Source organism: Camelus ferus, chromosome X, assembly GCF_009834535.1.
Source record: "Camelus ferus isolate YT-003-E chromosome X, BCGSAC_Cfer_1.0, whole genome shotgun sequence".
Lineage (NCBI taxonomy): Eukaryota > Metazoa > Chordata > Mammalia > Artiodactyla > Camelidae > Camelus > Camelus ferus.
In genome coordinates this window covers 82,018,629-82,041,466 of record NC_045732.1, presented here as the reverse complement: position 1 = coordinate 82,041,466, position 22,838 = coordinate 82,018,629, and the positions used below count along the sequence as shown (strand labels likewise).

Below are 22,838 nucleotides of genomic sequence, written 5' to 3'. Positions count from 1 at the left end.
CTGAGGTTGTTCGGAAAAAATTAACTAGCAGGGATGATATTAATGTTTTTAATTATTTGAAGGACTACCACGCAGAAGAGAACTGTGTGGTTCAAGAGAGGCAAACAAGAACCCTAGGTCACTTGAAAATGATAATAAAGTCAATTTTCCCTCAATAGCCAAATAAGCTCTACACCAGTTAGAATAGGCTGAAAGTATCCTCAGAAGATAATGACTTCAAAATCTCTAGAGGTCAAACAGCTACTTATCAAAAATGAAATTGTTCTTTAGAGAGAGGATCAAGCTTGGAAAATTTCAAAGGGAATTTCTGGCTCTGAGTGTCAGCGTTCCTATCAGACCTGCCCAGTAGGTGCCTGGGTATGTTATCTTCTATGTATGGGGTAACTTTCTCTCATAAGGTAAAATTTTCCATAACTGCATGGAAAACAAAACACCAAAAAAGAGCAGGTGACATAGACATAGGGCTGGAATCATTTTCGCAGCATGTCTTTAGAAGCACACAGCCTCTTGAACTAGCAATGGGTGAGATAACTAGAAAATAACAGCGTTGCACTTCTCATATTAGAGCACAGAGCAGTGCATAAGGTTTGGCTTTTCCTAGGTAGAAAGAGACACCATGAATGCACAAGGATAGCAAGACATGTAGACAATTCTACATGCCTGGCAGAAGTGGTTATGGCTGCAAAGTTTAGCCAGTGAGTGAAGACTGGAGCCAAGAATTTGGAAGGCTAGCTGATGAAGGCAAAGGGGATTCCTCAGAAGCCAAAGCTGACTCTGGAAGAAATGGGACTAGAGAAATGAATAAACGAGTCTGCAACATCTTTGCAACACTGTGAACCAAAGTTGATGAATGGCCCAGGTGCTGAAGTCCAAATTTGGAGTGGTAGGGTAAGCACTGAAACAGATGGTGTTTGCTTGAGGAAGCGTGAGAGGAAGGAGAAACAATGACTGTTTACTTCAGGATACAAGGGGTAGAGAAAAGGACTTAAAAGTATCTGAGAAGAATTGGAGGTAAATATTTCACGGAAATTTATCATGTTTAGGGAAGCCACTGAGAACCAAGTAATACAGTACGACCCATGGGTATCCAGAGCGAGCAGCAACACAAAGTGAATTCTGGGAATGGAATCTAGTTTTACTTGGGTGACTTTAGAAACCTTTCTAAATATGCTGGAAAAACCTGTGGAAGCAAAGTTTCCTAACCCAACAGAGAGACATGTTTTGTGGAACTGTGAAAATAGCCCACTGTGCTTATTTATGTAGCACAAAAGAAGGAAGGGAAAAAGGGGGAGAAGGGAAGGGGAGAGAAGAAATGTACATGTACTGAGCCCACCGTCAGGCGCAGTGCTAGGCATTTTCACAGGTCATCTCATTGAGTCCTCACATTAGCAATGCAACAAAGGCATCATCTACATTTTACACGGAGAGAAACAGGCTCACAGAGGTAAAAAAACTTGCCTAATACCAAGAGAAAGAAAGTCAGGTCTCGAATCCAGGGCTCTAGGAGAAGCTCACAGAATGGTTGAAAGTGGAAACAAAATGTAAATGGAAAATATTTCTTGGTGGAACATGCAGTACAGTAGAGTACTGGACATAGAAATCCATGGTCGTATAAACAGAAAGCAAGAAAATGACTTAAAAACCACATAAAAGAGATGAAGAGAAACTGGTAGTGCCTCCCAGGCCACTTCCCAGTACCTGAGCCAACCTCACGAACTGGTCATAAATGGAGAATATTAAAGACAAACTGTCCTGGGAGTAACAACAGTCAGCAGCTGTTATCACTCAGCAACTCGCCTACTTTTCCCTCCCAGCTCTTAATAGCAACAAAGCCCCTCCCCCTCCAAGGCACTGGCCATCAAAGGGGAAAACAACCCAAAGCGGAAGCCAGGCAAATCCCCACGGAAGAAAACATAGACACAGCGATAGATGCAAGGAGTCAGCTCAGTAAAAGCCAAAGTAAGCAAAATGCAGCTTGTGAAAACACGAAGGGACAGAGAACAATCACCGAGGAGAAAACGTGTTTCCCTGGAGTGGCTACAGAGGGCAGCTGTGCCAGTTGGTGCACACATATCCAAGTCTAGAGCCAGAACTTTTCAAAGGGGTCCAGGTGTTTTCGGAAGAAACCTGCCATAACACTCTGACAAATACAGTGAGTAAGTAATACAGATCCATTACTTCTTCAAGTAAATAGCAGTCATGCATAAAGGGAGTGCAAGCTGCTATCTGGCTAAAAGAGATCAGAACTGGTATCTCTGACCCAGGAACTTGGAGATTTTCCAACTAAACTTCTTATTTTCAGGTAAAAAAACTAAGATTCAGAAAGGTTCAATTATGCCATGCCCCCTTTAAAGGATTGTTCTGGATGGCAGAAATCTGTGAGTAATAGGAAGAGGGAGAGCTTCCGCTGTCAAGACCATGGGTAAACACTGAAATGTAAAATCTCCCAATGCAAAGACTCCCAGAGCAAGCCCCTCAGACCATCAGGCTGTAGAGAGAAGCATTCTTTCTGAAGATGACACAAAAATGACAGAAAATAAGATTGATGCTTCAACTCTTGTGAATTTCTCTAAGTGGAAAAAGAATAAGAAAATTCAAAAATAGCACAAAAAAGAAACAAAAAAGTTTTAAATGCAGCTGATCTAGTCCTCAATGTAAAAGCAGAGATAAACAAGTCATTTTAAATGTGTTAATATCATCTTGACGGTACTGCAGATCCTTATATTTTATGATGTATTTGAAGGCTTCTTATTTTTCTTAACTTGCTACATTGTGATTTTCTGAGACCTGAACAAAGCAGTGGGAACACTGGTAAAAAAAAAAAAAAGGCAGAGAAAGATAACTTAAGACTGCAGAGTAAAATGCATGTAACTCCTATTTCTCATGTGCTGGGGGCAGAAAAAAATGTTCTGATCAAAAACCATCTTGCCAGCTTGGGTCAGGTATGGTCAGGCTAAATTGAACTCTGAATTACTCCCAGCAGAGGGGAAAGTGTTTGCTAAGAAGGAACGTGCTTGTATTAAACTGCATGCCACCTGCTTCTTCTGACAAAGTCTGCATGTTATGAAACAAGTGTAAAGCTCCTGTGGATTGTCAGTTATTCTGAAAAACATTGTAATGAAACTCTAATCTCCTGTTATCAGTTTCACTGATTACATTAAAGTGAACATTGCTATGTGGCCTAGCATTGTAGATGCTTCTGCCTTCTGACTGACCAACCACAAAGACTAGTGCAGCCCACCAGATAGGATCCTCTGAGTTCAAAGTAACTACCAGTGATCTCTGAATTAAACTACAAATTGGTCAAAATCATGTTCAGTTTGACCCAACAGTAACTGGAAGACTGACATCCTTCAAATGGAAGAACTGTCAAAGCAATGAAATTTCAGACCCTTTGTCTTGGGGCCAAGGGTCATTTCCTGACAAAAAGCCGCATAATCCAAACTGGTAAATGACACACGGGGATGTTTGGTCACGGTCTTCATAACTACGCTAGGCAATATAAAAAACGGAACGCAGCACTCCCTCGCTGTCCACAGCCTTGGTTCTGAACTACTCTGCTCTCCTTTAATCCACAGGATTTCCAAACTTCTTTTGCTGTCACTCTCTCTTTTGACTATACTTCAGACTTGATGTCTGGCATGGTCTCCCTGGCGCCCCTTCACCTGGGATTCGGGTCCTGCTTAGAGCTAGACTAGTTTAGGTACAAATCTTCTCCCAGTTGGACCAGGTCCTGTGACTGCCATTCTTAGTGAGATGGCCTGACTGCTTTCCTCCTTCTGCCATCTTGGGTAGCAGCTCACCTAAGTCGTCAACTCTCTTGGCAGGGCAAATAAGGCAGGGAGGAGCTGGCTTTCTGCCTAGCATGCCAGTCTTCATATTAAAGCTCCTAGTGCATTGCATTTATTGCTGCCAAAGTTACTAGGTAAAATTATATTACTGGCTATCAGATTGCAATGCCATTCTTCTCCTTCTTGTTTTCCTAGACCTATTTTTTGGTCTCTTAGATCATATCAACCTTCCACTTCACAGCCTTGAAGGAAACACCAAACTTCTGTCCTTCTGGGTTCTTTCCTCTTTCAGTAATTCCTGAGAAAAGGACTCTTAAGGTGTATTGGGGACCTGGTCCGCAATACATGTCCTCTATCCAGACACACCACTTTTGCAGATTTCCCCCCAGATAATTTGTCTGGTGGTATAGGTGTGTGGGGGGGGAGTCATATTTCTTCATTGCTTTCGATGGAGAAGCTGCTTGGTTTTACAAACCTTAGGTACTGGAGTCTCTTTGACATGGGCTTCTTCAAGACGACCCTGTGTGACCAGCCTGTGACATTTTGGAAGTTTCCAATTGAGGCAAACTTTGAAGACGCTCCTGGGTAAGTAGGATTTTTTTTTTTGCCAGGCAAGGAGGATGAGTAACGCTTCTGACAATAAGAAAAGCATATCCAAGGTACAGACTTTCCAAAGGGCATGGTGTATTCGAGAACTGGCTAATACTCCTTCATGGCTGGAGCACAAGAGTGGTGGCGAGTTGGGGCAACCCAGCTTTCAAGGTCTGTGAGAAATAACTTGGAAAGGTCGATAGGCTGCGAAAGGCAAACACCTTGAGAGCTGTGTTGCAGCTTAAACTTTACTCTGTAAACAGTGGGAAACCCACTGATGTTTCTGAGTAGAGGAATGGCATGATTAGAAAGACAGCTTGGGCCACAGGAAAGAGGATGCACCGCAGAGAGAGTGACACTGATGTACACCATTTATGAAATAGCAGAAACTAAGGCAATGTTTATGTAGGGCAGTGCCACAAACCTGAAGGGTTGATGAACTACAACTGAAAGCACTGCATACCTAGGTGACCCTGGGAAAGGTGCTTAACCTCTATTCCCTTACTTACAAAATGGAGATCTTAATCCCTGCCCTGCATCCTTCACAGGGATGTGGTAAGGATTCAGTGATCCAATGGAGGTAAAAGTGTGTAATCAACAGAAAAATGTTACAGAAATGAACTAGTACCAGATCATGATATTAAAAGAGCTTATATGAACTGCTTGTCAGGCCCAGTTCTGTACCCTCTGGCAGTCAGTCCCTTCTCTCTTCTGCCAGCCTCAAGTCAAGTCAGTGGTGATCGCATGGAATCACTGCATTGCTATAATGGGCTGAGGGAGTGGGTACCCTCCACTCCGTGCTCCCTCTCTCCTTCAGACACTTTATATTCCTCCTTCCTTTCACATTCCAGTCCTCCTGACCTTCTGCCTCTTAGGCTGGATGCCTTGCTTACTTCCCTCTGCCATTCCACACACTCTCAATTTCCCCTGACAACCCACTGCCTCCTCTCCCTATGTCTCCACCAGACCTTCTCCCTACTTTCCCACGTTAAAACCAGGCTCCTCTTTATTTACCCATGCTGGTGCCCCTGCTCCTTGGCTCTTTATGCTCTGGAAGAGCTGCCTGGAAGAGACACTATGTTCCCACTCCTGCCAGGTGTGCTCAACAGCAAGAGCCTCAAATAAATGAGGACCTGGTCCCTTGAAATGGGGTTGTTCCAAGGGAGAAAATCTGTGCTGCTTGGCCTGGAAAGTCTTTGAGCATCCTGAGATACAGTAGTAAAGATAACAAGAGTATAAGAAGTACTTGACATATCTGAGCTCATTTAATCCAGGTAACATCTCTATGAAGCTGGTTATACACATGCTACAAACGAAGCCAAGGAAGTCACAGGTGCAGAAACTTGATGAAGTTCCTCAAGGAAGACTGATTAGTCCTTACAATTTCTACAGTGCTTCTTAGTACAAGTGTGTACTGGCCACTGCAGGGAGGAGGGAACAGAAAGTAGAGGGTAGGATACCTATTACACATATGCAAGATGGTCTTTCTAACACAATCCTCTCAGAAGTTACAAGATACATCGTGTTACAAAGCTTTTTTTTGGTATGAGTTTGGATACCTTTTGTCATAGATGAAATAAAACTAACCCAAACTGGGTTAAATAAAAGCAGAATTCACTGGTTCACATACCTGCAGAGTCCAGAGGTAGGAAAGGCTCAGAGTATGGCTAGATTCAAGGTTAAAATGATATCATCAGGAACAGGTATTTTGGTTCTGCCTTCTGCTTTATTAGTTTCAGTCTCTGGAGCAACATGTTAGCAAGATGGTGGCAACAGCTCCTAATTCTTCATCTTCTTAGGTTCAAGACCAACTAGAAAGAGTATATTTCTAAAATGTCCCAGACATTATATCTCACTGGTTTTTATTTCACTATGGGCCCAAATCTGAATAATCACCATGGCCATGGTCATATGGATCAAATGGAATATGGTTGATGGTTTAGTCCTGGGTCACATGCTCTGCCAACTGAATTGTGGGGTGGGGTGTCACCTGAACCAAATAGCCAAATAAATGGGGGAAGGGTAGAGTCTCAAAAGACTATTTCCTGATAAAATAAATGAACGCCTGTGGCCAAAAGATAACAAAGGTCCTCTGTATATCTCTAATAAGTAAATGTCCCAGAGAGGGGATTAATAGCTATTAAAGGCTAATAATCCATACCATCTATGAATTCTTACTATTTACTAGGCACTGTGTTAATTAAGCACTTACATATATTCTCATATGCCTCACAACCACCCTCTGAGGTTAAGTCCTAGTATAATCCAAATATTACAAATGAGAAAACTGAGGGCCCAGAGCAGTGAAGTCACTAACCCAAGGTCTCATAGCTAGTAAGTAGGGGAACAGGGATATCAACTTAGGATACTGCTAAACTGTAACACCTTCCAGGTAAATGTATTTGTTAATATTAGGGAGACGTTCTGAGAAAGAGAATCATGCTCAAGGGGATCAAAGCCCTTACGAGGAGGTGGGACAAAGCTCCATGTTTAAGGGCTAGCAGAAGACCTATAGAAGTTGGATTAACTTGGCCAGTAAGTGACAGAATACTCAATTGCAAATGACTGAAACAGTGGAAATTTATCATCTCACCTCTCCAGAAGTCCTGAGGCAGGCATTTCCAGGGCTGGTTCACTCAGCAGCACTCCCTCAAGGAACGAAGCTCTCCCCTGCACCGTCTGGTATTCACAGTTGGTTTATCCCCCCAATGGCTGCAAGATGACTGCAACAGCTCAAGGCATCACATCTTCTTATGCCTCTGTCCATAGACAAAAAGTGAAATCTCTCCTTCAGGATCTCCTTTTTATCAGGAAGGAAAACCTTTCTTGGGAGTCCCCCAACTGATGTCCTCTTACATCTCACTGACCAGTACTGGGCTACATGCTTTGTCCTAAAGCAATTTCTGTGGAAGGAGAATAGGATTCCTTCCTTCAGAAGGAGGAAGGCCCATCCTCTAATCCCAGAGCCAGAAATAGAGTGAAGCATGTGAGGTGTCTAGGGTACAAAATTTAAGGAGGCATTCACTCTCAGGGCCATGCACTTGCAACAACCCTTTGAGTTCCTTCTTACATTGTGTGCACCTTTTATGATCTTGAAAATGAGGGTCTCCTTAGGTTTTGTGCCTTAGGTGCATAAACTGCTTTACCTAGCGCCAGCCCTCCTCACCATACTGCCTCCTTCCAATACTTGAACAAAGTCAGGAGTCATTTTAGAGTAAAAAAGGGGAAAACCGCTATTGGGATGACAATCGATGTTTCAGTATCAGCCACTTGACTTCCATCATGTATTAGCCCTCAAGCATGAATACAAAGCTCTAGTCTAGCTTCTGCCTTTGGGCATTTAACATCTCTGGAGCTTTTAACTGGAAGATCTTCAAGGGTTCTCCTAGCTTTGAAGTTCAGAGAATCTTGTTAGATACTTTTAAATCAAATAACTTTTATGGATTCATCTGCTGTTAAAGAAGCTAAACTATAAGGAGACTGACATTATTTGATTTCACAGGAGGAAAAAGTCATGTATCTGGCTCTGATCCTTCTCAATCAACCTCCCTCTCCATTACCACCCCTTTCTACTCCTCCACCACCAACACATACATTCACAATAAATCATATAGCTATTAGTAGTATATTTGCCTGACAGAAAACGAGTGGACACTGTGATGTGCCTTCTAGTTTACCCACTGCCAGGACTGAAGCACTCATTTCCTCAGCTGTTGGGAATGTTAGTGACTGGTTTTTCTCAGCTGAGTCAGCTCCCCCAAAATCACATCTCCTTCTTTTGGACAGCCTGTGTCCAATGACTGACTGGAAGGGGGGTGCATTGGAGGTAGGGTGTGGAAGGTGGCAGGACGGGAGTTATGGGAGGAGTAATAATGGTCCAGGCCCTTACCCCAATTTGAGACAAACTTACAGGGATATTTCAGCTCCAGAATTATCTGAGGTGCTGGGTTGAGGCCTTTGTTTCGATTATACCAAGTATAATTTCTTCTGCTTAATCTTCCTTCCTTCACATCCCCAGAGGTGTTAATCCTGAGAACACTCACCAATAAACTTCTTGCATACAATTCCCCACCTCAGAGTTTGCTTTCCAGGGAACCTAAATTGAGTCAATAACTAGAGACCTTTTTGTGGAAGCTGAGGGCATTTCTTTTTTTTTTCTCTTCTGCTTCCTTTATTTTATTTTTGGTCACACATACTTATATAGATAACATTTTAAAGTAAATTAGCACGTAGTAAACACACACAGTTGAACATATTTCTTTGTGCTAAAGAAATAATGATGTTCCCTAAATTATTTTAGTAGGATTAACTTGTTCTAAATAGCACCGCCTGGAATTAAAGCCATGTGACACAAATCTGGAGTGATTTTTCTCTTTGGCTATATGAATCCCTCATTTGCAACTGAATGCCCTAAATTGGAGTCCCAGTCCCCGAGAGCCTATATTTTACCATATGGAAGAGTGGTTCCCTTCTTAAGCTCTTTATGGATCCTGGAAAAAAGTCCTTGTCATTGAAAACATTCATTTTTCATAATGCATTTATACTGTAACTTTCTGTTCTCAAAATTAAGTAGCATTTCATAGGTCTCCTTGACCTGAGTGTTTGGTAATACATATTTTCTATTAATTTCAAAATCATATATTTCACTGGGCTTGAAATTGGCCCTGAGGGGGGATTCTAACAGCAAGTGAGCAAGCCTTTGCCCCCAGGGTCTTATGTCTACATTTCTAACCAGAGGAGCTCATGCTAACTGCTGAATTCCTTATATCAGGGTAAATAAAGCAAGGAAGATACTTCCACTGACTGTCTTTATACTGTTTGACTGAAGTGACAAGACTGCAGCAGATTCATGAAATTTTCAGTTGTTATTCGAGTCAATCATAAACAACCTATTTAGTTTGTTATGATGACAGAAATAATAGGCTGTCTAAACAGTGTGATTCATCATCCAGTTTTTTGTTTATCTTAGTTATCAGATGAGATCAAGACCTCACTATTTTACAACTGAAAACAATTGATTAAGAAATCTGTTTTGTTTATTTTTTTTTACCATACTATCCATAGGTAGGGGTCTAGGTAACTTTCAGCTACATAAGAGCGGTATCCTCCTAAATGATTCTTCTCACTCTGGACACTCCAGACACTTTTCTACTCATAGCTACCAAGGTGTTCTTTTTAAACCGAACTTCACCTATTACAAAAACTGGTACCAGAAGTGGCATGAAACTTTAAAAATAACAAAAGTATGTATCATTGCCTTAGTGGTCAGGCAGCTTGGTGGCAAGGAGACACAAACAACCTGGATGACTAGAGATCTATTTAACTTAACAGCAAAACATTTGGTACTATCAGTACATTAACTTAATTACAGATGGTGAGGTTACATAGTTGGTGTTTATAATGGAAGAGGATTAAAAACAAAATGTTAGCAGCATGTGTTAGGTTCTATTGACTCTGTTCTGGCAAGATATTACATAAGATGACCTAAAAGAGAAGTGGTTGGTTTCTGAAAAGAAATCAAAGGATAAAGGAAGGTCCAGAAAACTGGAGCCTTGTTGAATTGGAAAAGCCATTTGCTTGCATAATGCAAATGATAGCAGACAGTATAATGCAGACTTAAAGACTCAAATGCCCAGTAAAACCTCTCAAAGTAACTCTAGATAGAGACCAAATTAAGGAGGTAGCCTTTCTATATGCTGTTCTAAATATTTTTAACCATAGTCGAGAGAGGTCTGAGGGTAAAGAAGCAAAGAAATAAAGGATATTTGAGAATTATGTCCAGAAAAAAACTTTGAATGTAGTTACTGACACATAGAACTAAATACAAATAGATTACTAAATTCAGAGGTAACTGTGTACTGTTAAAGAAACCATAAGCCTAGACTGAAGTTCCTTGGATTACTCTATACAAAAACAACAAACCTGGGTCCTTTAATCTTCCATGATTAGGAGCTGACTTCAAAGGCTCTGCAGCCCTTAAAGAGAGCTTTCTTCCCAAAACACATTTCAGATGTGGCCAAGGAGAATAAACAAGGAACGGCCTCCCAGAGGGTAGACCCATGAACCATGGAGACCAATGAACAACGGAGTTCTCTCAGAGTGCAGAATCAGAGTCCAATCAAGGAACGTTCCCAGCCCAAGAGGAAGGATGGCTTCACAGCATCTTCCCAGGGGAATCTGAAAACTATCACAGCCTATTGACTGTTCTGTGTCTCCTATTCTCCTCCTTTCTAAATAGGAATTGTGTTAACTTTTGCTATGGTTAAAAAAGCCTGCATATATTATATATTTATAACAACAAGCATTCATATCTCATTCACAATCAGACTAGGCATTGTACCTGGAGTCTGAGTATAATAATGGAAAAGAAAGTGCTTTGCTTGGATTTCCTCCAAAAGAAGAGGTAGAGGGAAGAATTGGCATGCAACTAGTGACCCCAAAGGATTGGAGAAGGGGCCTGGAAAGAGTGAACCAGGGTAATGTGAAGGAAACAAACCAAAGCTTTGTTAATCAGCTATTCATAGCTGTGGTCAACCATGGCTCAGTCCTGTGGAGGATCCTCTGAGAAGTCACTTAGAATGTTTCTCAGAATTGTCCACCTGAGCGACAAGAGAGGGGAGTGTATCCACTGTAGCCCTTCCTCCACTGGTCAAAGGTTGTGCCTAGCAGGTATTAACTCATTCACAACTACAACTTTACAATTAAGGTTGCCAGATTTAGAAAATAAAAATTTGAAATGCCAGTTAAATTTGTATTTCAGATAAACTATAAATTTCTTTTAGTATAAGTTTGTTCCATACAATATGTGAGGCACACTTATACTAAAAACAAAGAAAAAGTTTCTCATCAGAAATACGTATTTAAATGTGTGTCCTGTTTTTTAGCTGGTAAGCCTATTTATGATAAAATCAAACAAACGAGTAAGCAAGTTTCTGAAGGTTTACTACTCAGCAGCAACAGCAAAAGGCAGAGGTATGTGGTGCAGCTGAGGTGAGCTGCTCTGAGGCCTGCAGCTGGTTGCCACAGCAACAACCAGAGTTGAAAAGGTGGACCAAGAGAAAGTGAGGAAGGACACAATGGTATCTGTGCCATTTGTAGGTGAAAATCCTAAAGATTAAGCAACCGAAAAGATTAAATTTAATAAAATGGAAAAATCCAAAGTCACACTAAGTGAAGCACTATGCTGAGGGTTGTAAAAGGTAAAAGATGGAGACAAGGGGTTTCAGTGATGATGGTCTAGCTGGGGAGACAGTCTTGAGAATGGACTATAAGAGAATAACTCTTCCAATCACTATACTGTGAGCACCTGAGGCCAGGGACTAGGCTGGATTCATCTCTATATTCCATAGTATCTAGAATATACCTGGCACCCAGAAGGCCAGTACATGTTTGTTGAATGAGTATATATGTGAAATGAATACATGAAAAGATAAGGGAAAGAGAAATACTTCAAAAGAAAGAAAGGAAAAGAAACAGGAATAAATGAATACTGGAAGCCTTCCAGAAAGACTGATTCTTAATTCAAAGAGATCTTTATGAGAAAAGAAAAGAATTTGAAAGTGAGGAAATAAGTTACCATTTATTCCTCTATGTCTTTAAAATATAGCATTATATAAGGCCATTTAAGTGGAGTCTTTACAATACGTGTGTATGTGTGTGTGTGTGTGTGTGTGTGTGTGTGTGTGTATCTGTAATATAGCCCACACCAAGGGGTCCTGCAGGATAATCACTGATAACCATAATCAGAAAATGTAAACTCTCATCTCCAGAAATTTTCCTGGATAATTGTATGCAATTGTGAACATCTATTTTCAGATAAAGTTAATTTCTTTCACAAGGCACTAACAAAACAAGAAGTGTGTGACCACTCTGAGGATTATTCTAACAGACAGTCATAAAGGAAAGTTTGAAGGTGTGAATGGGCAAAATGTGCCCCTCCCCCAAAAAGATGCCCACATCCTAATCCCTAAATCTTGGAAATATGTTACTTCAACCTGGTAACACAACCTGGTGTTACAAGCTGAATTGTGTACTTCCAAAAGGTATGTTGAGGTCCTAATCCCAGTATCTCGGATTGTGACCTTATTTGGAAATAGGGTCTTTTTGAGATAATGAAGTTAAATGAGGTGGGCCCTAGTCTAAGATGACCAGTATCCTAATAAAAAAGGGAAATTTGTACACAGACACAGAGAAAAGATTGTGTGAAGACACACAGAGAGAAGACGCTCATGTGATTGGAGTAATGCAACCTCTACAAGCACAGACCAGCACCTGGCTGACAGTCACGTAGGAAATGGAGCTACAGTCCTACAAACACAAGGAACTGATTCTGGCCAACAAATTAAATGACCTTGGAAGGAGATTCATCCCTGGAGTTCCCTGAAAGGAACACAACCCTGCTGACGCCTTGATTTTGACCTTAATGAGATCCTAATCAGAGGACCTAGCTGAGCCATGCTGTACTCTAACTTCTGACGGACAGAACTGTGAGATCATAAATATGTTGGGGCTTTGTGTGTGGTACAATATACATAACATTTAGCATTTTAAGCATTTTAAGTGTACAGTTCAGTGGCAGTAAGTACGTTCACATTGCTGTTCAACTGTAACCACTATCCATCTCCAGAACATTTTATTAAACAACTCCTCCTCATTTCTCTGCACCCCCAGCCCCTAGCAACCTCTGTTCTACTTTCTGTCTGTGTATTTGACAACTCTAGATCCCTCATATCAGTATAACCAAATGGTATTTGTCCTCTTGCACCTGGCATATTTCAAACTTAGCATAATGTCTTCAAGGTTAAATGGGTGTTCTTTTAAGCCACTCAAACAATCCAAAATATTACTTGTTACTTTCTACAGCAATAATAGAAAAGTAATGCAAATACCTATTTCTTAGACAAAAATTTTATTTTCCCTTGAAGCAGCAAGCAAAGCTCCAAGAGTTTTATTATTTTTATTTTTTGCAAAATGAAAATGTCTATTATCTTTGCATCATTATATTGGAACTTCATGTGCCTCACATCCTGTAGGCCTACATTTTACTCTAGTCCTTGCTGTGGGCAAGCAGTCTTTTAGGCCACCTTTTTCTATCCCTGGCTCTCTGCCCCAGGGCTTTTAGACTGTCACAGTAGGGGCATCTTTGGAAACCTGCCTGGCACTTGCACATGCTCCAACAGAATTTCTATGAAGTTAGCACCATGTAAGGCAACCAATGACCAATGAAGCCATGGGAACTGGTGGATAAATGCTCCCTTCATCCATGCTTATCTAGAAAATCACTGTGCAATGCATTCTTCACATCTCCTCAGGAGGTCCACAGGCACAGAGTCTCTGTCGACCACAACGGTAATTCCTTCCTTGTTATACTCCTCCCCAGTCTTCTACTCCTTCTCTTCCTTCTATTTCCTCCACTTCCTTCTCAGAGACCACCCCCCCAAAAAAAAAAAACACTTCATGTGAGCTCTCATTTCAGGCTCTGGATTCTGGGGGTACCCAGATTACAAGAACTATGAAAATAACACTATACCTCAGTGTGAACAATTCAGGAAACATGGAAAAGTGAAAGGCAAAAAATCCATAATCCTACCTACCACCCAGAAACAATCACTGTCAACACTTGAGTCTATGTGCTTCAAGGCTGTTTGATGAGTTCTTAATGGATCTGCACAGTAACCTACCCATTTCGGCTTCCAGAATAAGGTGACTGTCCTGGTGACTAACATGAAACACCATTTGTGATTTCAAGATGGCCAAAGGACAAACTGTAATTAGCACCTCTGAGCCAAAAGGATCTGAAAAGGACAGCTTCATTTAGAATTCAGGCCATATTATCATTTTTTCTCTAAAAGGTCTAGCTTTACTTGGTCTTTAGGAGAGAAGTTTCTACCTGCTACTGTATCTCTTCCATACTTTAGTTTGAAGAATTTAGTAGGATGATAAAAGATCTTTTCTGGAGCACTGAACATGGTGCTCTGACAGCGATTTTCAGTATTTTTTCTTGCTTTTTCTTATAGAACTAAAACCCTGAAGGGACATTTGCCAAATATTGAAATTCAAAAATGCAGATGTAATTCCCATGACTGCACTGACATGAGGATAATTTGGAAGAGTACATCCCTCAGGATAATGTGAAATTAAACTCTCAACCATGATGATGGCATAATCCTTTCATTAAAGAGCAAACAAGATGTACTCATTAAAAAAAAAGATGGAAAACATAGGGAAAGAAAAACATTTTGGGGGGAATAAAACAACAAAACTTTACACATTTTGCTTTTCTGGAAGTCTTCCATATTATACAAAAAGATATTTTCAGAAGGAGATTTTCCCTGGAGGTGCTAACACAGCAATGCCAGTGAATACAAAAGCAGGAAGGCTCTGGCTCAGAGGCCAAAGCCCAGCAGTGGCTGGTAAATGAGGACCTGCCGGAAAGTCAGTATTGCAAATCCCCAGATGCCCAGCCCCATTTCGTTGAGTGCAGGAGTCTTCTCAAGTTCTGGTGAAAAGGAAGTGGGAGAAATTCACATTCCCCTCGTGAGAAGTCACGGCAGGAAAATGGAGTACCCTCCTGGGGCCAGAAGGGAGAGGAGGCAGAGTCGCTGCCAGGAGAGGTCAGGCTGCTTTCTCTTTCGGGCCAAACCCACCGTCCTTTCGGTGAAAAATGTGTTCGTGATGTTGACATATGGCTAATAAAGTGTATCATTAATAATTCAAGAAAATAAAATAAAACTCATTCTGGAGTGAAAAAAGGTCCATTTCGTAGGATCTGTGCAAAATAAATAGTACCGCTGTGAAAGACATGGACAAATGGATAATAATTTATTCATAAGGCACCTCTGTGTGCTTTTTTTTGCCCTTTCGGTAAAATTATTTTTTGTTGTGTGTGTAATTTACAATAAAGTTACTATCAGAATGAAGGATGCTTACGTTTACTCATTGTTATATCTTCTGGAAGTTTTTTTTAAAGGTTTTCCTTATACGATTTTTGTCCTCAAAGTAGTTCTGTTACCCGTCCTATTAACACACATCATTTCATAGTAAGAACAATTTCTGCTTCAGTTTTTTTACTTGTTATGTGGTCCATAACAGCTGATTTGCACAGGAAGCAACAACTCAGAACTCTTCTCCACATATTTGTCCCCAGGGGAAATTCAGTGGAGTTTCCCGGCCCACAACTCTTTCAGGGTTTGTTCCACTGTTATTATATTCAGACATTTCCAGAACAACCGGAGCACTGAGACCCTTCTGCCACCTTTGCATCACCTTCTCAGATCCTCCAGGGTAGCAAAAAGTTTTGCTCTGGAAGCACTGCATACAAGACCCGGAGTCCATGTAATGCTGGAAAGCCACAATTTAAAAAAATTTAAAATATACAAAAACAGTACAGAAACAAGTCTCACTGAGGTATGCCAATGGAAATAGAAGAGGAGATTTTATAGAAAATTCAGCAAAATCAGGAGATGAATTTTTTTATGTCTATCCAAAATAAACCAAGCAATGTCACATTTAAAAAATTCACCTTTGATCTTTCTGCAATCAATCCCAACAACTTGCCCAGTAAAATTAAATTTACATGTAAACTGTATTTCAATGAAATTTTAAAAAATAGTCTATTGCAATAGTACAGAGCATGAAAGGAAGAAAAGAAGACCCAAGATATCTTGAAGGAAGAATCCACAGATCCCTGATGAACCCAGTAGTAATCCCATGGGCCCACGCTGGAAGCACGTATAAACCTATGACTGTTTTGTGGGTGTGTATGTGTGGTGTTTCATTGTCAGATCATTTTTGAGAAATCATATAGAAATAGCAACCATTATCTCATCAGAAATTCCTGTTTCTGGTTCTGGCTCGGACTGGATTAAAAATTCACAGAGCATCGTGCTCTGTTTAGTAGGTGTGATATTTGAGAATACCTATCACACTATCCCAGATGGTGATTTTACCCTCAGCGCATGTCTTCCAAGTACTGCAGACACAGAATTATATTAACAAATCTAATCAAGCAAATACCAAATTCAACATTCTCTCACTAGCTGTTAAGAGAAGCTGATGAATCCTAATTTTCCTCTCTTGGTAGTGCCAAGTACTGCCCTTCTAAATATGGTAATCATGCTTAGGACACTAAAAAAGAGAGGCTTCACTCCCAGTCCCTTGATTCTGCTCCCTGTCAACCAGAGACCCCCTAGCCAAAGATTATGCTGGTTGAGTTTAACAGTTATTTCTTCTCTGTAATCAAAGCAACATATTACATGCAAAGCCCTGTCTAATTTTGTGATGTGAGGGACCCTTCTACCCTCCCTCCCTACATCCTCTGTCTAGCTAGCTAGCTATTTATCTTCTTTTGTTACTGGTGATAAAGTAACTTCAAATGACTACTAGGGCCATTTAACTAAAGAGTTCCCCCTGCAAAAGTTCTCTCTGCCCAGTCTTCCAACTCCCCCTCCCTACTCCAGAGTAGCTTCCTATAGCATGTCCATTCCATATGGAAGTCAAAGCCATGACTTGCTGTCCACAGAGGCAAGTCCATTTACCAATAAGAAGGGTAGGAACAGGGAATTTCTGATGAACACAATGCTCTAAACACCAGAAAGTCCTGTACACACCCATGGCAATGAAGGAGTCATTATGGGAAGAGATGAGAGCTTCAGAATTCAGACAAGTGCCCACAGTGTACATTTTGGGGGTAGATTTATATTGTTTATCTATTGCCTCAAGAGTTAGGGAAGTAGCCCACTGAATGCCTGTTCACTCTTTCCCCCTCTCAGGAAGCATATTTTCAGGACAACACAATAGGATGTGGGGCCTGGATCTGCTAAACTATAGAAAAAACAGATAATAATTGTGATAATAATGAAAGCAATCATCTCCTGTAGCTATAAAAAGAAGCTCCTGTGTTTCGGAAATGCTGATGCTTTTATTTATCTCACCAGTTTTATGTTTGCTGTTAGACTGTTTTTCCTACTGCTATTTATAGGTCAATTTATAAATCATAAAATGTACTACCTCCTACATACAATGTTTAATATCAGTAGTAACTCCCATAATTCCTTCATAATTTTTACTAAAGATGAAGACATTCTTTCCACAGGACTCCTATGCAGGATGCCCTGGGGCTTGAAGTAACTGGGCGTAAAATCCCAAGAGATCTGATTCCTGTTTCAGACTGGCACTATTTAATGTTAAATTATAGGCTGAAAGAAACATTCACTCTGACTCATTCTTACCATTTACACAAAAGGTGAAGGGAAAAATGTATATACATGGAAATGATTTAGTTGGCGACAATGAATGTTACTGAGAATTCTATAGACTGTGGCTTTATACACGTGTAATTACTGAATAACTCTGGAATTCATTCATCCTTTGGAAATGTATTACTTCCCTGAATAAGAGCACCATGGTTGAATTCCAAGTCTATTTGTACCTAAAAGCATCCTTCTCAGGATTAAAAAGAGCAAATACCTTTTAGTACCACGTATAAGGTCAAGACTTCCAGCCCCTTATGAGGTTGAAGATCTATCAGCAGTGTGTTCCATGTATGTAACACAGAGCTTCCAGCGATCTGGGCTGTGGGCTATAGACTCTGATTACCTGGAGACTGGACTGAAGAGGCGCAGCCAAAGGAGAAGCATGCGCTGCTCCTACATGCCACCAGCCTGCAGCCCTGTGTCCAGCTCTGATTGTTCCTGGGATGGGTACACTTTATTAGGAGTAAAAGGTGAAACCTCAGTAAGAGAGGTCAATTATTAAATTTCATCAGTGCTTCTCCACCTTGTTGCACATACATCACAAGGAGGGGGAGCAGTCTTTGAAAAAAATGCCATTGCCTGGGGCTTCACCCCAGACCAATTAAATTAGAATTTCTAGGGGTGGGTCCAAAGTACAGCAGTTTTTAAATGTTCCCCTTGTGATTCTAATGTGCAGCCAAGATTGAGAACCACTGTTTAAAATATTATCCAAAAGCAAATATGAAAACGAATATATGTATGTATATGCAAGACTGGGACATTGTGCTGTACACCAGAAATTGACACATTGTAACTGTACTTCAATTACAAAAAAATAAAGAAATAAGTGTTATCCAAAAGTCTTATTAGGCGAATAGAGCATACACCTATGATCTAATTCTTAAAAGTTTGTCTGGGGATACCAACATTTAAAGGTGCTTAGTAGAGGACATACAAAAAAGCAGTAAGTTTTTTTTAACGGTTGTCTTTTTCTGAAGTAAGCCATGTTTCCAACTAAAGGAAGTTGCTTTTAAAATCTTAGGGGTGACTTTCCTTTGACCTCTGTAAATTGTCCTACTTCTTCCTTATATAACTGTCTATAGAATTTTGTTACCATACACCCTAAAAAAACGATGGATTTCTCTTCCATGCTATTCACACTGGCAGTTATTTTGTTAACACAGGATTGGGTATCTACCTCAATTTGTCATGATTTTTCAGCTTTCCTCAAACAGTCGTCTAGACTCCCAGTTTCAAGTAAGTAAATAAATAAATGCCATAATTAATGAATTAACTACTCAATATAAAACAAGACATGACAAAAACCAAAGTAAATGTGAACGAAAGAGATTTTCCCCCAATCTTCCATCCCATCCTTCCAGCTGAATTAGCCTAGTCTGGCCCTTGGACCCTAAGCTGATTTCCTGGCTCCTGAACTAAGCCCTGGCAAGAAGGCTCTCTGCCTTCGGCAATGATGACTTTGTTACACGGACGAAAGCAGCATGTGCCCTATAAAGCCCTCTACCACTGTGGTTTCCCCTGACAAATTAACACTAACGCACTTCACTGTGTTCTTAGAAAAGGCTCAGTGTAGGCGAGAAGATGCGTGGGGTGAAGCCTGATCCATTAACTGAAGAAGTGCACAGTGATAAGAAACAGCTTTTAGTTGTAGGGATCTTTAAGCTGTGTCTTAAAAGATAAGTGCTCAGCGAGTGGAGCAGAGTGGGAACGCAGTTTCAGGTGGGCATGGGGGAGGGCATTAATTTTCGATCACTGGACTCAAGGCAGAGATGAGAAATAAGATGACATGTTCAAACAACAAGCATGGATGGAAAACAACATGCAAGGGAGGTGGGAGAAGTATGGTAAGAGAAAAGGTTAGTGAAGCAGGCAGGGAACAGATGGAGATGAATATAAAGAAGACAAAAAGAGAAGTGTGAAGACCACTCAGGAAGTTACTACAAAGATCGAGGCAGAAGATGATGAGGGCTGAATCTAGTGCATTGGCATTAAGAATGGAGAGGGACTAGTATTTAGTGATATCATAGTACGGATGTGACTGAGTGATGGGGAGGATGCCGAGAGGGAAGAGTCTAATATTTAGTATGTCTTCCAGGTTTCTGACGTGGGTGCCTGGCTGGAGGGAGGAGCTGTGCACTGTGTTACCCACTCCCAGCCACAGGAACCTGGTGAAGTGAACAGTTTAGGGTAGTGTTGCTGAATAAAATATGAGACCCTCAGTTAAATCTGAATTTCAGATAAACAATAAATAAAATTTTAGTAGTCAATATGTGGGATATATTTAAACTAAAGAAATGTCGGAGTAGAGGTGGCCTGCAGTTAATGACAGCAAAGAAGATGAAAAGGCAGATCAAGCCTTGGGCTGAGAGATTATTTTTTCACGGGAACCAGAAACAGCAAACATTCAACAAAAGATCTTGCTATTGAGCACTTACAGTGATATCTTCGCTTACTGTACCATATATATGTTAGAATTTTCCATTTCAGTCTGATGCTGGGTAATTTACTTCATGTTGCCATAGTGAAATACTCAACTTGGGCTTAAGAAACAGTACTGTGGAAGTGAGGAAAAAATAGAATCTTACTGACAGCACATTTATGTACCAATTTGTTTTTCAAGATATTGTGGTCATATTTAGACCTAGGAAATCATGATTTCCTAAAAATGCGCTCAATTGGATTGATGTTCTTTACTATCCATCTAATTCTGAAAATGTTAATATTCATGGTTCATTCAATTTCCTTCTCATTAAAGTGGCATTTTTCTTCTTAGCAATTCTGACTTAAGTATGGACCGGGGAAATGAATTTTTATAGAGGCAGAAGGAAGTTGCTAGGCTGACAAGAAAGACTTTTTTTCTCACAGTATGTTCTGCTTTTCTAGAAAAGTACTACCTAGTTATTGTCACTAAAATATCTCCCAGTGAAAATAGAATTTAACTATAATTTGTTAAGAGCAATGATGACCAAGTAGACAGGATGATGGGTTTTTTTTTAAATCAAGTTAAAACACATAGATGTAAAGGAGAACGGAAAAGACTCTAACAACTAACACTACTGATTGCCATCTATAAGGCTACAAGAAGCCATATGTTGCAAGAATGGTCCTCTGAACTGATCAATCTCTATAGGGTGGGTTGCTAAGAGTCATACAGAAGTGGGATTCTGGAGTTGGATCTTAGAGAATGGGTAAGATTTAGATGTATCATCTAGAGAGTAAGAAGGACATTCCAAGAGGGAAAGCAGCTTGGGCAGATGCTTAGAAGCAGGACCTCATCACAGTCTCTGTAGGGTACCTTCAGTTTAATAACCTACCTGAACAAGGAGACTGTGTTGGAGAATCAGAGTGAGTCAGTTTGAATATAAATGCGGTAACAGAGGGTCTTAAAGCTATACAGAGAAGTTCTGGTAAAAATGAAATAACAAAACCAGTATTTTCCAGAGATTATTCTGGCAATGTGATATGGATGAAGGATAAGAGGCAAGAGATAGGGAAAAGAAAGGGGGACTAGCCAGATGAAGAGCTGTGTGGCTCAATTACACTAGACAGAAAGGAGTCTGCTGATCCATGCCTTCTTGGAATAGTTACTGAGTTATCACTGCATTCTGCTCTTTCTATAGGGCAGACAGGGGTCAGCAAACTGCATCTGTAAAGGGCCAGATAGTTTATATATAGTTCATATAAGTTCATATACAGTTTATATAAGCCTAAAGAGTATATATTATGTTTTGGGGAGCCATATAGCAATCTCTGTTCCAATGATTTGACCCTGCCATTGTAGCAAGAAAGCAGCCACAGTTAATACCAAAATCAAATGGGTGTTTGGTCTTCCAATAGAATTTTATTTACAGTATTAGGCAGTGGGGTAGATTTGGTTTGTGGGCCATAGTCTGCTCACACCTGCTCCAGGACATTTGGTAACTCCAGGTTTAAGAAGCTGTTGGACAACTTGGATGAAAAGCACTACTACATAATTCTAGTTGCCTGTTTTCCTGTCTACTTAGACAGTTAAACTCCTCAGACTATAAACAACATATGTAGGAAGGGAAAATTCTTTCTTGGATTGTTCTTCTCTGGAGTGGAATTACTGCCATTATTATTGCTAATGTATTGTTCAGGAGTCATCTGTCTCATTATTTTTATGATTCATGTCCCTGTGATGGAGGCAATAAATGGAACGAATGATCTTCACAGAATGTGAGCATAATAGAGGGGGGACAACTTGGCATGTGTGATGGAAATTATCCAAGTCTATCTTGAAGAATCTTAGGGCAATACAAAAATAGGGCCACCTGTATTACTGTGACATCAGGCAAATTTCTAAAGGAGTATCTGTCAAATGCATGGATATTTTGACTAATGTTCAGTTGTTCAGTTTCAGCAACTCCCAGTTCAGGGAAAAAGCAAGTGGGGAATGCAGAGATAGGTTAGAAGAGCTAAGGATTAGGTGTAGGATAAAAAACAGGAAGAGAGAGAATAAGGAAGAAAGGAAGATAAAGGGGATAAAAGGAAGAGAGACTAGTGGAAGAGAGAGAGAGAGAGAGAAAGGAGGGCTCGTTTCTAGCTTTACTCAAAGCTGTGAGCAGATCCATGTACACAGAAGGAAAGCTTGCTCATAAAAGAAAGCTTTCAAAGGGACTGATCTGAATACATACGATTCTAGAATTTTTCTTCAGAAAATTTCACAACCTAAAAGTTGAAAGTTATGTTCTATTTGGGGACCTTAGTAGAGCCTAGGAGACAGCCTGTCAGATAGCTCTGAGGAACTGTTCCAAATAGGTAAGGGAGGAGCCAGGATATAGAAGTTTTTTGCTGAAAACAGAATGTAGTTGAACATCAAAAGATTATTGCTAATCACAAAAAAAAAAAGACATCTCAAGTTAATGATTTTAGTGCTTTTCTTTGTATGGGAAAATGCAAGAGTCTGGGATCACTGAAATTATTCCTTAGATACACATCTTAACTATGTAGGGCCAGTATCCTGTTCTCCTCCATTCTGAATCCCCTCAGGGTGCACCATCTGGGGAAGTTGTAGTGGCTGATGGCTTGATGGCTGGTAATGTTCCCTGTTCATGGGAATGGCAGGCAACATTTTTTGTCTGCACTTTCATTCATCTCAGTCTCATAGGAACTTGTCCCAGGCTCTGTGCTAGGTCCTGGGTATACAAAGACAGCTGCTATTACCATGCAGCTTATAGCCCAG

The 22,838-nt window shown here is 40.4% G+C and overlaps 1 long non-coding RNA gene across 1 annotated transcript in view; it reads right to left on the bottom strand.

Moving 5' to 3' along the window:
- Window positions 1–22,838, bottom strand: part of LOC106730770 — a 35,424-nt gene that overhangs the window by 1,983 nt on the left and 10,603 nt on the right. Inside the window, exon 3 of the long non-coding RNA XR_001367235.2 lies at window positions 6,976–7,141. This is a non-coding gene — a long non-coding RNA (uncharacterized LOC106730770). The remainder of the gene's footprint in view (window positions 1–6,975; window positions 7,142–22,838) is intronic.